The following is a 13,950-nucleotide window of genomic DNA, read 5'->3' as shown; positions in this document are numbered from 1 at the left end:
CAAAGAAACAAGACGCAGCAAATAGACACCAAGAACAGACAACCAGGGGAGGGGGGGAAATTAAATAAATAAATAAATCTTTAAAAAAAAAAAATTATGTGTATTGGATGCTGCACAGAGGTGCCTGACCAAAGGGGTAAGTGGAGCTGAAACTTCTGCTCACTCAGCTTACCAGTGAACTTATTGTAAATTGACACAGTTGCCTCATGGGCTACCTCAGGCCTTTGGTCTGTCTTTATTACAGGACAAATCCTGTTGTGTCACAGCGCAGGGATGGGTCTAAGGCCTCTTTGAATACCTTGAGCCTGGCACAGGTACGCACAAGAGGTGCTGAGTGTTTGAACTGAGAGAGGCTGTACAATAGTGATTCAGGATTTGGAGCCAGACTGGCTGCATTTGAATTCTAGTTCTGCCATTTATCTGTATCTGTGCCTTAGTTTTCTTATATACAAAATGGGCATAATAATTGCACCTACATTTTAAAAGAGAGCTTGGTATTATAAGTAAGAGCTTGGCTTTATTGGCCAGTGCTGTAAAAGCTTTGTTATTATTGAATTGGGCTGTTCTCTGGTTAGGGGTTTGTATATAAAACAAGGACTTGTTTTATATACAGATCTTTTGGTTGTCAACAAAAGGTTTCACACCATATCTCTTCATTTTTCTTTCTGCCACCACCTAGTATATGTACTTGAATAACTGGGTTAAAAATACTACTGCTGCTTGTTGGTTGTGTTTTAAGTGGCAGCTATTTCTGATTTAGAGGGCTGCAAGGTCCTGGCGTGGCGTTTGGTGGCCCACTTCCTTCTGCAGGCTTCTTCTGCTTATAGCTATTAGGTAAGTTTGGCCAAATGAGACGACTTTAAATTTAATAGGCAAATGTCCTGAGGTTGAGAATTATGTCATCATTTGGAACTCTCAACTTCTCTTTTTTTGGGCCTCAAACAGTTTGAAAGTCAAGTTTCTGCTTTTGAGAACTTTTTTCCTAGCATGTGATTTATTGGCCAGTTATTTATTCCCTCTTCCCTTGTGAATGTTTCCTGACAAGGCAGCATGGTGTGGAGAAAAGAGTGCCGGGCTGATTTATTGGATAATATTGCTTTTCTTTGTTACTTTGAATGTTTCCTGATTCTGACTGGTTCTTTTCTCAAGTCACTTCATGTAAAACCCTTTTTGTGATTATTGGATTTCTCTTTCTCTGTTTTGTTTTGTATAGAAATACCGTACTTCTATATTGCTCACTGATATTTCTCTTAGGGTAACACAATTTTTCCCATGGTTTGTTGGGTTTTCCAGATGAGTATTTTAAGTACTGGGTCAGTTATGATTATTTGAGTGTTCCTGGGTTTCTTTTCATTTCCTGACTTCTTCAGTGCCCTTACTGACCTTACCTTGGGTTGGTGCCTTTCTTTGTCATTTCTTCTGGACTTTGTGCATTTCTTCTGCACAAAAACTGCAGCCTGAATGTGTTAGAAATAGATTCCTGGGCTAGTGATGTTCTAGTTTCCTTCTGAATATGCCTTTATTTGGAGGGTTGCATAACTATATCGGTTACCTTGGGAAATAACTCTCACAAGTGAATATTTTCCATTTCTCTTCTGTGCTTCCCATTTTACCACAAAAATTAATTATGTGAGTTTGATATTTGCTTTGAATTGTTTTATAACATAGACATAGTAAAAAATTTCTTTGGATTCCATGTTGAGTAAAGATACTTAGTTGCTGATTCTAATCAGATTCTTTGCAATATAAGAGAACCCAAATATAATGAAACTAGTTGCTTAAAAGAGTTTTAAATTATAAAGAGCTGTGCAAGATGTATGCACATTTTAACTTTTTATGACAAAGGATATATTGAATAAATCAACATAAAAATGCACAGCTGTGAAGAAGGGATGGAAATGAATCAAGATTTAATAAGCTCACTGATGGTTTGATTCACTCATTTGTCTTAAAGCAGTTCTCTTCAATTTTCCCAAATCCAGAGTGTTTAAGAGTTCATCTCTAAGGCAAAGATTGTTTACCCTAGTTCCTTATATTATTGAAATTGGTGATCTTGAAACAACAGCAGCAGCAGCAACAACAAATGAATATGTTTCTAAGCTTCTAAGAGTAGATGTGGCTAACATTTTCTTGGATATTTCAAAATTAACAAGGGCTTTTATTTTACCCAGTGGCATTTTATTCAGTGTTTATTTGCCTGAAATGAAAAAATAATGACTATAGCGCTTTATTTTAATTCAGGTGTACAGCCCTCTGTTCAAATACCTTGTTATAGTATTTGTCACAGGAAAGGACATCTAGGAGTGAAGAAAAAGCCTACTCTCCCTTCCTCCCACCCTCTCTTCTGGTCTCTCCCCTCCCCTCCTCAGTAGTGGAATTCTTTTTTCTAACCTCTTTTATGTGGAACTGAGATATATAAGGCAAAGAAGTAATATTTTATTATATATGATTTAAAAAATTATATTTATGGTATATACTTACCATTTTATTTTATTATTATATGTTATATACTATTATCAGTGAGGACAGTGATGCTGTTTTGATAAACACAAAACTGAATTTAGACATATGGATGAGAACTAAAGGCTCATATAATTTATTTGGTTCTGCATTTTGCTTTTTCTTTTTGGTGTGGCACAAAGGAAAAACAAGATCCCACTAGAATTATAGTTGTATATGTTATAGATTTTAAAGTAGCTCACTGTGTAATCTTAAGTTATTCTCCAAAAGGAAGGCTGAACAAGGTTTTATTTTGATTCTAAGGCTTGTACCTCTCCCTCAGAGTTACTCTGGCAGCACAAATTAATGTGTGGGTAGTCTTCAGTGTGTTAAAATTTCATATACAGTATATTTGAGTAGGTATTTTTCTGCATTTCAGTCTCTAAAATACTTAAAAATAAATTCAATTTTCTTTTTTTTTTTTTTTTAACAGTTTGTGGAATATCCAACTGTTCCATTGGAATCCCTTTTGGGGTTCAGAGTTCAAAAACCAGTGGTTTGGAATCAGGCCTAGGTTGAAATCTAAGTACTGCTGCTTACTAGCCACATGAATTGGGAAGGTTTATGAACTCCTGTAATCCTCAGTTTTTGGTTTTTGTTTTTTTTAATCTAAAAAAGAGGTCTAATAATATCCAAATTGCTCTAATTGTAAGGACTGAATGAGATGGAGTATAAAACACCTATCATATACTAGTCCCTTCATAAATATCATTTGTTTTCTTTGTGACTTGAAAGGTAGTCAAGTTATTCTTTTAAATTCAGTATGGTTTAGAACTGTGCTGAATAGGTTTGGTTTCATTTGCTATTACTAGAAGTTATTCACCATTTTAAGGGAAGGCTTGATCAGAAACTCTGTTCTTACGGATTTGAATTACGATCCTCTAAAAGACACGCTCAAGTCCTAATCCCCAGTCCCATGAATGTGACCTTATTTGGAGATACAGGGTCTTTGAAGATATGATTAGTTAAGATGAGACCAAACTGTATTAGGGTGGTCTCTAATCCAATATGACTGATCTCCTTATAAGAAGAGGGAAATTTGGGCACAGACAGATGAGGGTGGGAATTTGGGGCAGACGGCAGGCAGGGGAATGCCGTGTAATGATGGAGGCAGATATTGAAAGGCTGTAGCTGCAAGCCAAGGAATTCCAAGGATTGCTGGCAAACCAGGAAGGATTCTCCCTTACAGGTTTCAGAGAGAGAGCGTGTTATTGCCCACACCTTGATTTTGAACTTCTGATTTGTGAGACAATAAATCTCTGTTTTAGTTTGTGGCACTTTGTTACTAAAGCCATAGCAAACTAGGACATCTCTCCTCATAAATGCAAATAACTCTGAGAGAAGTGGGCTTGTGCGGGCACATAGCTCACCCATTTGTGGGTTGTGATTCCATCTCTGGTTTAAGAGTGAAGAGAGGAGTTTGGAAAGAACCACCCTTCCTGGTAGCAGGTGGAGGACAGGAGTTTAAGAGGCTTGCTTTGCTATACAATCAGAAACATGGGCAATGAGTATACAGACTTTCCTTACCAGTTTGATCTCCCTAGATCCGTGTGTTCTCTTTAGTAACTAGCAGTAAAATCCATGAAATAAGAAGGGTCAGCGTGTAGAGCTGGCCCATGCGCAGCGCTGATGCGCTCAAGGAGTGCCCTGCAACGCAGGGGTGTCCCGGCGTAGGGGAGCCCCACGCACAAGGAGTGCGCCCATAAGGAGAGCCGCCCAGCGCGAAAGAGAGTGCAGCCTGCCCAGGAATGGCGCCGCCCACACTTCCCATGCCGCTGAGGACAACAGAAGCGGACAAAGAAACAAGACGCAGCAAACAGACACAGAGAACTAACAACTGGGGGAGAGGGGGGAATTAAATAAATAAATAAATCTTTTTTTTTTTTTTTTTAAAAAGAAGGGTCAGGGTGGACAGCTTTGGAGAAGCAAGGAAGGGGTGCGTGTGCCACTTGGTGGCCAGGCTTCAGGGCAGTGTCGAGGAGAACACCCATAAGGCTTAGAAAAGGGTTGCCATCTTGAAAAAGAAAATGGAACTAGGCTGAGTCCGTGGGAACTAAAAGGAGATCCCAGCAACCTGAGTGGGCCACATGGAGCCCCACGACTTCACAGAAAATCTCAAGTAATTCCCCAACCATTGATTGAGGTTATTTGTCTACAGCAAGTGTAAGACAATGGTATAGCTGTTTATGCAAGCATCAGAGTTTGGGAGGATCAGATTCTGAAGGATGGTGTGAAGAAATTGGTCTTAAAATTATAGAATCAACTTCTTGTAGCAATAATGTCATAGCCCCCTTAGCAGTCATGGGCCTGAGGGACTCTGGGGGTAGTGGTCGGTAAATGTGATAATTCACTGGAAAACTTTCAAAGCGAGAGCTATAGTTGGCATGAAGTAAATTGTGTAGATTTTATAGCATTGCAAAATGAAACATTAATTGAGGTTTATTCCTCTTCATTCGTCAAAATAATTGTACAACATATACTATGGTTCTGTGCTAAGTGTTGGCAAGAGCACTCATGCAAGAAGGGAAGAATCTAGAGCTACAGAGATTTTGTAGCATCACGTGTGCTGCCGGTTCTGATTGTTCTTCTGCTCATTTGTTTCTTTATTCTTTGAATACTTTCTGAACAGCTTTGAGGTGCCAGATGTGTATGTTAGATGCTGGGGCAAATACAGAGTTGAACGTAGTATTTAAGGAACTTTCTGGAATACATAATCTTTTGAAAGAGCCTGGAACAAACTCAGATCATGAAGATATAAGCATTAGAGGTACATGCAGAGTCCTCTAAGGACTAGTTTCAGGGTGCGATAGTGCTCATGAGTCTGCTTAAGGGTAAGAAATCATATTTTTATCAGCCAATCCAGTTGCCTGCATGAAGAATTAGAAAATTCTGATACCTGGGCCTCTTTTCAGACCTTTTCAGTATCTAGTGATATTGGTACTGTATAAAAAAAGAGAAAAGTCTTCAGGCTTGAGAATAATTGAAACTTTACTACCCCAGCCCAAACATTCTTTCTTCTATTAAGCTTTGCCTCCTGGAAGACTTAAGGCTTTCTTCTTCTTTTTTTTAAAAATAGATTTCTTTCTTTCTTCCCCCCCCCCCCCCCCCCCCCCGTTGTCTTTTCTCTGTGTCTTTTTTTTTGTCCACTTCTGTTGTTGCCAGGGGCACGGGAATCTGTGTTTCTTTTAGTTGCGTCATCTTGTTGTGTCAGCTCTCCATGTGTGCAGCGCCATTCTTGGGCAGGCTGAACTTTCTTTCGCGCTGGGCGGCTCTCCTTACGGGGTGCACTCCTTGCGTGTGGGGGTCCCCTACGTGGGGACACCCCTGCGTGGGGTGGCACTCCTTGCGCATCAGCACTGTGGGTGGGCCAGCTCCATACGGGTCCGGGGTTTGAACCGCGGACCTCCCATGTGGTAGGCAGACACCCTATCCATTGGGCCAAGTCTGCTTCCTTCAATTGATTCTTAATACTCTCAATTGATTGTTAGACTCTTATGCTGAAGAAACTCATTTTATACTCATTTTACAGATAAGGGTACAGACTTAGAGAGGTTTAGTAACTTGTCCAAGGCACACAGTAATGGTGTAGCCAAATCTTAATATTGGAGGTACTGATTTAATAAAAGGGCTTGTATCTAGACTTTCTGTTAGAGTCCTGTTTTCACCATTAAATTTATTCTGCAGACTGTGAAGCATCTAATGGAATTTTCACTGTTGCAAACCAGTTTAGTAGAGTGGTTGTAGTAGGTGAGTGGGTTGCATTCGTATTGGGAGGTGAGGAAGTAAAGAGTTAAATCACAGAATGGCACTTTGGAGTGTTTCATTATCCTTCTGGAGTGGGGTGGAGGAGGTAGGCAGAAACTCCTTAAAAGAAAGTTTTAGGAAGGGAATTTGAAATTAAAGGGAATGGAACTTAAGGAAAAAAAATCCTTTCCCATAAGAGCATAGAGTTTAGAACTAACTTGCCTGAGTTTGAATTCCAACTCAGCCTCTTACCGGCTTTGTGACCTTGGGTGAGACATATCACTATTCTCTGTCTTAGTTCCTCATCTGCCTGTAGATGCATAGCTGTAACTCAAAGGGTTGTTGAGAGGCATAAGTGAATTCTCACCTTCGAATCGCTTAGAGTGGTGCCTGGCACACTGTGAGTACTCACTAAATGTCAGGTGTGATGCTGTTGCTAGTATTGATGTTTTTGTTTTTATTCAGCTATTTATTGAGTGCCTTCTACGTGCCTGAGTCCTGTGCCTACCGAGGACAAGAGACCCTTGCCCTTTTAGCACTACATTCTAATGAGATGGAGGGCAGTTAACATATACCTTTTTGAAGGAAAAAGGTAATCTTAGGTTTGATAAATGCTAAGAAGGAAATAAGCATGGTCATGAGACAGAGGAGGTGAGGACAGAGGGCTTTTAAGGTGGGGTGGGTTCTGTCTAAGGTGATATTTCAGTGGAGACCTGAAGGAAGGGTGTAGAATTAGCCATGTACAGGTTAAAAAGAAGTCCTGTCCAGGCCAAGGCCTAGCTTAGGAAGAGGCTGCTTTCATTTCAGGGGCAAGGGGAGGCTGGTGTGGCTGGAACACAGCTGGAATAAGGAGGGGGAGGAGGAGCACCCAGAAGCCAGAGCCCAGAGGGGAGCTGGGACTGGATCCTGTACGGTCTGGAGGTTGTAGCAGAGAGTTGGCTATCTTGCTTTGGAGCTTTTTCATCTGAAATGATGTAGAGGTAGAGCAGACTTTATGATGTGACTGGCATGCTTAGTTTCTACCGAATGGAAATTCCTTTGGAAGGAAGTTAGAGGTAAGTCTTAAAATAAAGATACTTTGTATGTTCATGTGAATGAATTTTAGATAGTGTTTTAGTTTGCTAGGCTGTCAAAATGCAATATGCCAGAAATGGGTTGTCTTTTAATAATGAAGATTTACTTTACTTGCTTGCAAACTTCAGTTTTGAGGCCATGAAAATGTCCAAATCAAGGCCTCATCAGGCCATGCTTTCTCCCCAAAGACAGGCTGCTGACAATCCCAGACTTCTCTGTCATATGATATGGTAAACAATGGTGTCTGCTGGTCTCTCCCTTTTCTGTGTTTCTTTGCTTCAGCTTCTTGCTTCCAACCTCTATGTTCACTGCTTTTATAAAAGACTCCAGGAAGAGGATTAAGACCCACCCCAGGCCAAGCCTTACTGAAGTAACCTAATCCGAAGGTCCTACCCACAATAGTTTTATACCCACAGGAATGGATTAGCTTTAAGAACATCATCTTCTGGGGTACATACAATCTTAGACTACCTCAGATAGTATGTAGACAGTCAGTTGACAGGTATCGATAATTGATACCAGATTGAGAAGTGCTTATTTAAAAATAATAGAAGGATGTTTATGGCATACACTAGCAGCCCTCCAATGCCTGCATATCCTGTGATGATTTTGGCTTTTACTCATGCTGTCATTTAGTCTAGAATGCTCTTTCTTCTACATTCTCTTTCACCTGGTTAATCTTTTAAGACTCACTTCAGGGGGTGATCCCTCTAGAAAGTCTTTCCTGACACCCCTATAATGGGTTCAGTACTCCTATCTCTCAGGAATCCTTTTTACATACCTCTTTTTGTGCTGAACACATTTATATTGCCATTTGTTTTAGTTTGCTAAAAGCTGCTGGGAGCAGTATAACAGAAATGGGTTGCTTTTATTTTTTATTTAAAAAAATTTTTTTTTAAAGATTTATTTACTTCTCTCCCCGCCCCCCCATCCCGGTTGTCTGTTCTCTGTGTCTATTTGCTGCGTCTTCTTTGTCCCCTTCTGTTGTTGTCAGCGGCATGGGAATCTGTGTTTTTCTTTGTTGCGTCATCTTGTGTGTCACCTCTCTGTGTGTGTGTGTGCGGCACCATTCCTGGGCAGGCTGCACTTTCTTTTGCACTGGGCGGCTATCCTTATGGGGCACACTCCTGGCACATGGGGCTCCCCTACGCGGGGGACACCCCTGCGTAGTGGTACGGCACTCCTTGCACGCATCAGCACTGTGCGTGGGTGGGCTAGCTCCACATGGGTCAAGGAGGCCCGGGGTTTGAACCGGCGAGCTCCCATGTGGTAGACGGAAGCCCTAACCACTGGGCCAAGTCCGCCACCTGGGCTGGCTTTTATAATGGGAATTTATTAGGTTAAAAGCTTAGGTTCTGAGGCCATGAAAGTGTCCAAATCAAGGTCATCATCAGAGGTGCTGACTCACCAAGCTGCAGCTGTGGGTGATCAGGCACATGGCAGGGCACAGTGCCGGTCTGCTGTCTCTCCCTCTCCTCTGGACCTTCTTGCTAGTTCTGCTTTGGGATGCTCCATTTCTGGGTTCCTTTCTGAGCTCTTGGGTTCCTTCTCTCCATATCTCTCTATGTCTGCTGCTTTTAATCCTCTGTTTATAAAGGACTTTATTAAGAGGTCCCCACCCTGGGTCATGCAATCTAATCAGAGACCCTTAACTGAAGTAATTTAATCAGGAGGTCTCACCTACAATAGGCTTACATGCCACAGGAATGGATTAGCTCTAAGGACATGACCTTTTCTAGGATCCAGAAAAAGCTTCAAACTGTCACACCATAGTTAAAGGGTGTTACATTTCTGCTATTTCCTGAGCTAGAAGATTCTTGATAACAGGATTTGGTCTGTCATCTTTGTGTACTCAGTATTTACCTAGCAATGCCCATCACATTAGGATGTTCAGGGACAGTTTTTTTCTTTTACTGTAATTGGATTGAAGCTTTTAAAAAGTGAAGGAATGAATCTAAGTGGTAAATGGTACTACCTTTTTAAAATTAAGTCATTAGAAGGAAATTCCCCTCCCCCCACACACACCCCAGTACTTTCAAATTAGATTTTTCAGTGGGAGAACCATTCTTACCTTCATCATTTGGGCCCACATCTGTTCTATTTTGGATATTGTATGTGACTTCTAGTCATGTTTTGTAGAAGATTGAGTAAAGTCCTGTAGGTATGAAATTTGTAAATTCTGATAAAATGATTTATGAATTTCATTTGGTTATTCCTGCTGGTTGACTTTTCAAATCTCTGTGATTATTTCTACTAGACAGCTTTTCAAATCTTTGTGTTAAATTTCACAAAAAACTGATATACTGAAGCAGGGGCTCCTAACTTTTTTTTGTTCCATGGACCCCTTTGCCAGTCAGGTGAAAATCACAGACCCCCTACTAAGTCCATACTACACTGTGTATTATTTAATAAATATATATCCCACTTGCAACAACACATTCCCACAATTTTTTCAATTTCAATTCAAGTTCATGGACCCCTTGTTATGAACCCCCGTACTAAAGATTATTATGGGGGAGAAGAATGATTCCTTTTTTAAAAAAGATTTATTTATTTATTTATTTCTCTCCCCTCCCCCCCACCCCCACCCCGGTTGTCTGTTCTCTGTGTCTATTTGCTGCGTGGTCTTCTTTATCCTCTTCTGTTGTTGTCAGCGGCACAGGAATCTGTGTTTCTTTCTGTTGCATCATCTTGTGTGTCAGCTCTCTGTGTGTGCATCGCCATTCCTGAGCAGGCTGCACTTTCTTTTGTCCTGGGCGGCTCTCCTTATGGGGCGCACTCCTTGCACGTGGGGCTCCCCTATGCGGGGGACACCCCTGCGTGGCATGGCACTCCTTGCGCGCATGAGCACTGCTCATGGGCCAGCTCCACACGGGTCAAGGAGGCCTGGGGTTTGAACCGTGGACCTCCCACGTGGTAGATGGACGCCCTAACCACTGGGCCAAGTCCGCTTCCCAAGAGTGATTCCTTTTTTGAACTGCTTGTTGTGCTCTTACAGCTTCCATCAACATACAGGCGTAGATTATTTGGGAGTATATACATTCTTGAGATGACGGTGGTACTGTTATAATTGAAAACCTCTTAAAAAATGTTGAGAGGACAATTTTTTTTAACAGTAACCCTTCACCCAGTATGCTTTATTTATTTATTTTTAATTAAAAAATTTTTTTTTATATCCGCCCTGTGGCTTTTATTTTGGCGTGCTGTCTACTCTCTGTGTCCATTTGCAGTGCGCTCTTCTGTGTTTTTGCGTGTCTCCCTTTTTAGTTGTATCTTCTTGCTGAGTAGGCTCTCTATAGCACTTGAGGGCCCGGTGGCGCTCCGCAGCATGTGGCTGAGCCTGCCTTCACAGGGAGAGACGAGGACGCCAACCCAGGGCCTCCCATATGGTAGAGCCCAACTGATTGAATCACAGCTGCTTCCTTGAAAGGACAATTTTGTCAGCTTTGCTTTAGATAAAAATGTTTCTTTTCAAATTGATGATTATCTTCCTTTTTCCTAGTTTTAAGAAGCTATAAAATAAATGTTGAGAAGCAAAAGCCTCCACATTTTGTAAACAAAAATTCATTTTATTTTGTCATGAAGTTTCTTTTTTTCCATTTGGGGAAAGTAACCTTCCATGCATACAAAAGGAGCTGCTAAATAATTCACTCTTAATGTTTTCTGTGATAACACTAACAGAAGGAGATACCAGTTCTGAAGTAGGTGGCATTCCTCAGAATTTATTTCAAGTCTGGAGGAGTAATGAAAGCATGATGACAGGACAGATAAGACCTTTTCTCAGAGAGAATTCTACCCACTCAGCACTTTGGAGATCCCATATACCCCAGGTCATGTCCATAATTCTCCAAATCCTGCTTCTTTGCATCCAACCCATTTATTTTGAGATGGGGGTCAAGAGAAAACGTTAGATCTTAGTTAAACTTATTGGATATAGATGATCTAGGTTAGGGCATCGTTTGAAGGTGTTTTACTGCCCACCCCCCATACCACCCTTTACCTCTTGTTGCAACAATTTTAACATATTGCTCTCAATACTTTTCCAAAGAGTTAGGTTGGCTTTATTAACCTGTTTATTTTCATTACAAGCAAAATTATAAAGGAGAAAATAGGAAAAATTACTGTTACCTTGCTTTATATCAGGATGATATTATATGAAGCATACAATTGGGAAAAGTCATTATATTTAATATTTTTTACAAAGAGATTTCTTAGAAAAAGAAAATCTTTGTGTGTTTTCACCCTCTGATGGAACTGAAATTTGTTATACTTTGAAATCAGTTTTTGGGGAGAATATTTGATAAATAACACTTATTTTCTGCTATCTTATTGAAGTTTTTTTCCTCCCTTATTTTCATGCTTACCTTTGAAATTTCTTAGGGAAAGCAACATTAAACTGTAAGTAATCACATTAATTTCAAATTGAGTGTTCTTTTCTTTTGTTCTGGATTAGATATATTTTTCTAGTCTTTCTTAAAAGATTTTACCCAATCTGTGACGTGCTTTTGACAGCATCTCTTTTGTTGATTTTATCAGATAAGACAGCAAAGAAGATGAGTTGGTTCTGAGGTTACTGTTTTTGAAATAATATCTGGGCAAGTCTAGGTATAGATTTGTGAATGCTGATTTGGAGGCTATAGGGTCGGAGTGTATATAAAATGGAGAGCCATTCTTTAATTGGAAATAGTCACCTACTCACCCTTCATTCTAAGCTATTCGTTATATCCCATGGATTTACAGCTAAAACATAATAGCTTTTTGCAAATAGACTGTTTCTACAGGGTAAAGAATATGAACTAATCATTTTAAATTTATTACAAGTTCCTATATCATGACCAAAGGAAATTTGGTTATGTATTTAAACATCTCTTTATAGTTTAACTACCACTAATTAGAATAAAGAGGCTATTCACAGGAGGCTTATTGTTAAAATGAATTTGGAGTTTGGATGATAGGTGTGCCAATTGCCCTGAGGTAGGATGTTCTAGGATAAGGCAGTATTTGTAGGGATTAGAGGTTAAAGAGAAAGAATGAGGTAATAAGGCTGGTAAGAAGAAAAAAGAATACACTCAATAAATTAAGGGTTTTCAGGGTAATAATTTTTGGCAAGCCCAGGAACAGTACTTATACAGTATGTGAGAAAGAACGAGTGGAAAATAGATTTTTAGTAACCAAAATATTTGGTTACTAAAAATAATAAATATGTCTCCCTCTTTAAAAGATAACACTCCTAAAAAGGGTTCTAGACAAATGCTAGGGCCCTTTCTTGTAAGGCACTGCTTTTGAAAGTGACTATTTCTCTGTATCAGTTAGGATTAGGTTAGTCTGAGAGAGACACATGACAGTCTTTAAACAGTAGAAGTTTATTTCTGTTTCATGTCTGGAGTCTGGAGAAGGTGGTATGGCAGAACCTCCACCATTGCTGTCTCCAGGCTTCCTCATCTTTGGGCCCCACTTCATGTGATTTCTGATCTCAAGTCACCCTCACAATCCAAGGTAGTTGCTGGACAGACATTAAGTCTCAGTTAGAGATGGGAGAAAGATGGTGAAAAGGCAGAAGTGCAAAAGGAGAGCCTTTTTAGAGACAGTTCCCTTAAAGCGTCCTTCACTTATTACCCAAAACTTAGTCACATGACAACAAACACCTAGCTTCAAGGAAGGCTGAGAAGTGGAATCTTATTTTATGGAGGCATAAAATAAGAATTTCAACTTTGGGAAAACAATCTTTCCAGCTTACTGAGTGAGTTCTTAATTAATTCACTATTATGTTTCAAAGGGGATAATTTTCCAAAGGTGGAAGGGAAGAATGGATATTGGGGGAGGTAACCGGCTTCGTCAGTCTTAAGTGCTGAAGAAGTCAGTGGCAATGCCCTGGCATGTTCTATGTAGCATATTTCGTTCAAAATAAAGAAACCTCTACAGTTACAATAGTAATTACAATGGTACCTTAATAAGATAAATGAACCCAGTATTAACTCATCAGTCTTTTCATTTTGAACTACAGCACCAGTGAATGTTTGAAGTCTTTTGAAAGTTTAGATTGAGTTTAAGAATTCCAACCAATAAATTATATTTTTAGTTTGATTTCCATTGCTATAATTTTTATTTTAAATATTCATGCATATTGACTTTGGCTTCCCAGGTTTTTTCCTTACGATTTTCCTTTAATCATACAGAATCCCGTTTATTGTGGATATTGTTAGAGATGCAAGAGCATCTTGCAAAATCAATCTGATAATGATTTCTTGGCCTTCAAAAATAATGCATCTTTGTGGAAGACTTTGGTTACTTAGGGAATCCGAGGATTCCATATCTCTGCTTCCTTGGCCCAATGGATAAAAACATGATTGCTGAAGTTCGTGGCATTAAACCTCTACCAGAAAATGATTACTTGACAAGAATAAACCATTAATAACAATGTTAGACTGTATAAAGTTGTACTAAAAATATTTCTCCAGTTAAAGGAAAGAAAATAAGTCAATATTCCTGTTTGTTAGGCATCCTTTTGCAATTGGGTATGACTTTTGGGAATGTGAGCTTGATTTGGAAAAGAGAAGTTGTGAATTCTGAAGTGAATACTGCCACTGATATTCTGATACCAAGGATCTCGATCTTTTCTCTAAATTCAGCCCA

The 13,950-nt window shown here is 39.8% G+C and overlaps 1 protein-coding gene across 4 annotated transcripts in view; it reads left to right on the top strand.

Annotated features, from left to right (window-relative positions):
- The window catches only part of ARL15 (ARF like GTPase 15), a 442,869-nt gene that overhangs the window by 17,354 nt on the left and 411,565 nt on the right, over positions 1–13,950 (top strand). For 2 of the 4 annotated variants that reach the window (XM_071208115.1, XM_071208116.1), the window contains exon 2: positions 11,698–11,715. The exons of the other annotated variants lie outside the window; for them this stretch is intronic. The gene's annotated coding sequence lies outside the window, so the exon portion shown is untranslated. The remainder of the gene's footprint in view (positions 1–11,697; positions 11,716–13,950) is intronic. 4 annotated transcript variants of the gene reach the window in all.

Source organism: Dasypus novemcinctus, chromosome 2 (assembly GCF_030445035.2).
Source record: "Dasypus novemcinctus isolate mDasNov1 chromosome 2, mDasNov1.1.hap2, whole genome shotgun sequence".
NCBI lineage: Eukaryota > Metazoa > Chordata > Mammalia > Cingulata > Dasypodidae > Dasypus > Dasypus novemcinctus.
The sequence above is the reverse complement of the archived record's forward strand: the minus strand, read 5'-3'. Positions and strand labels throughout refer to the sequence as shown.